The 2,552-nt window shown below is 42.8% G+C and overlaps 1 long non-coding RNA gene across 1 annotated transcript; it reads right to left on the bottom strand.

Annotated features, from left to right (window-relative positions):
- On the bottom strand, positions 1-1,534 carry LOC122178538. Its single transcript, XR_006178372.1, has 3 exons — positions 1,466-1,534; positions 348-491; positions 1-46 (listed from the first exon to the last, which is right to left on the bottom strand). It is a non-coding gene; the product is annotated as an uncharacterized LOC122178538 (long non-coding RNA).
- Positions 1,535-2,552: the final 1,018 nt, after the last annotated feature.

The following is a 2,552-nucleotide window of genomic DNA, read 5'->3' as shown; positions in this document are numbered from 1 at the left end:
CTCAGAAATGGGAGCACACCAGAGATGTCTTCATCTGCCTACAGAGCTGGAATTGCAAACACAAACATGGGAGTCATTTGAGCTAAACCTAAAATCTCACCCCAGAAGGAGCAGAGAGCAAGCCACCCCCAGATATCGCTGCCAGACAAGCAGAATGCTTTTTAGCCCTTTCCAGGACATCAACAAAGCTTTTAGCCTATTAGAGCAGAAACAGGCTCTTCTTTTCACCTCTCCTTGTTTTTCTCCTGTTCTGCTCCTTGCAGGCTTCTTACTCTGCTGTGTATTGGTACCACTGCCATTATTTCCCTTCAAGCTGGAGGTATGCAGTCAGTAAAGTGGTGACTCACATAACCATGCCAAGCCTGAGCTTTTAGCTGGGGCAGAGTAGGCTCTTGGCAGTGCTCACGTGCTGGCATTTCTGTTAGAAGACTCAAATGATGTCCTCTGCATAAAGGGCAGGGTTCCTTCCTTCTGTTCACAGACCTCTTGACCTGGGAAAGCAAAGAGGATACAGAGTAAGGAATGGAGGGAGAAAAGGAAATGGTTTTTACTTCCTTGGCTTTGGTAAAAATCAGAAATTTCCAAAAATACTCTGAAAATCCCATTCCTGGGCTCTATTCCCAGGCTACTTCTTTCTTGGGTTTTCTTTCTTCTAAAGGTTTATGTTCTCACCCAGCACGGTGGGCAGAAGTTCTGGTATTTCAATCTGAACGTACGCTGTGTGCCTTGTTATGAGGGGTTCATTTTCAGAGCTTCCCCCCCCCCCCATCAGCTCTGATGCTTTCCAAGACAAAAAGTGCAATCTCTGAGTGAAGACGTTTCATATTTAGGGTCAGCCCTCAACAAAGATGCATCCTGCACAGCACTGCTACAAGCCGTGTGCAGGGAGGTAAACCTGCTGTAGAGGAAGGCAGAGGAACTAGGAAGTTATCAGAGGAAAGTTAGATGAAAGAGGAAGGGAAATGAAGTAAGCAGGTGATAAAATAATTCTGTTATAGAGGGAGAAAGCCAGAAGGATCAAAGGATCTCTTTTATTTGCATTTTATCCTCATTTCTGTTCCTTGCAGTTTCCTACCTCTGCTGTATATTATTATCACCTCTACTATAAAACTTTCCGGTTGCTTGCAATTATCCCCCCTTTAATCTCACACTAGGCTCTTCCCCTTTGATCCAGTGCAGCACCATATGACTGATTGTGTGACTGGTGCATATGTATGTAAAGACATTTATTTTTTCCTGCTATTTGCCCCCTTCTGTCTCCAGCTTAAGTCTGTGAAGTCTAGGCAAAGTTTCATGTCTTTCTCAAACCCCTTTCCGATTATCACTTTTAGTGTAGGCACAGCTCCCAGTAAAAATGCTAGAAATGGAGAGTTCCACCTAACATCACCACTTGGTTTTTAAATAGAAGTTATAATTATAACTTTATACAATAAAAGAACATGAACTATAGAGAGAAAGAACTTACTAGGCCCCTCACTACAAATTGATGGAAAATGTCTTCTTTACCTTCTTTGCAGAAGCTGAGTTCCCATCAAACAGCCACAATAAGCATCCCAACAGCTCAGGAACAGAAGAGCCACGAAAAGGAGTAAGGAGAGCACTCCAACTAAAACTCTCATCATGGCCTCCACAAATCTTCCACAGGGCAACAAATCTTCCAGAAGAAAGCAAGCTTTTGTTTTCCTTAAGCACTAAGAACGACCACATTTGTGTCCTCCACTTCAGATTCCCTAAATACTCTATCTGCTGGCCCCTTTACAGCTAACAGTGTGGAGCTACTGCTTTTAAAAAGGAGGTGAACCCTGCTTCCTCATCCACAGTTACAGAATCACACCTGTCCCTAGTACTGCCCTCTTTTCTGTCACTCTTCTTGTAAAGATAAGAGTTGTTCAAGATTCATAAAGAGAAACGGGTGATTTCATTTTATCTTCCTTAGTGTCAGTTGATGGAAAATGTCTTCTTTACCTTCTCTGCAGAAGCTGAGTTCCCATCAAACAGCTACAATTAGCATCCCAACAGCTCAGGAACAAAAGAGCCATGAGAAGGAGTAAGCACGACCTTATCAATAACAATACCAATAACAACTGAACAAAGGGTCAAATGAACAAATGCATTTAGATTTCTTGCTTTATGCTTTGGCATAGGATTCATTGTTTCCCTGGGGTTAAAAGGGACCACTGTTGTTTCTTGTTAATGTTGTTCTGCATCTAAGTAAATCCACTCATAGTAAGGCAAGTTGCAGCACCTCATTTTCTGATATTCGTAGATCACACTATGATCTGAAAACGTCTTTCCACTGCTAACCTTCACAGACAGCGTTGCAGCAACAAGAGATTTACATATGTTATTGATTCAAAACAGTGACCCCAACATCCTTCTGCCTGGCGTCGGTCACAAGTCCTGTTCTCTGCACACAGCCATGCCTCTGATGAAGTAGCACCGCTTCCTTCTCTTCTTAAAACCTCAAACAATGACAAGTTTACTGGTGCCCCCACACTCTGCCCTGGTGATCAGTTTATCTTATCTCCCCAGAAATGTATCCAATCTGTGTA

This window comes from Lagopus leucura, unplaced genomic scaffold (genome assembly GCF_019238085.1).
Source record: "Lagopus leucura isolate 7727_CA_CO unplaced genomic scaffold, USGS_WTPT01 Super-Scaffold_100002, whole genome shotgun sequence".
Taxonomy (NCBI): domain Eukaryota; kingdom Metazoa; phylum Chordata; class Aves; order Galliformes; family Phasianidae; genus Lagopus; species Lagopus leucura.
The sequence above is the reverse complement of the archived record's forward strand: the minus strand, read 5'-3'. Positions and strand labels throughout refer to the sequence as shown.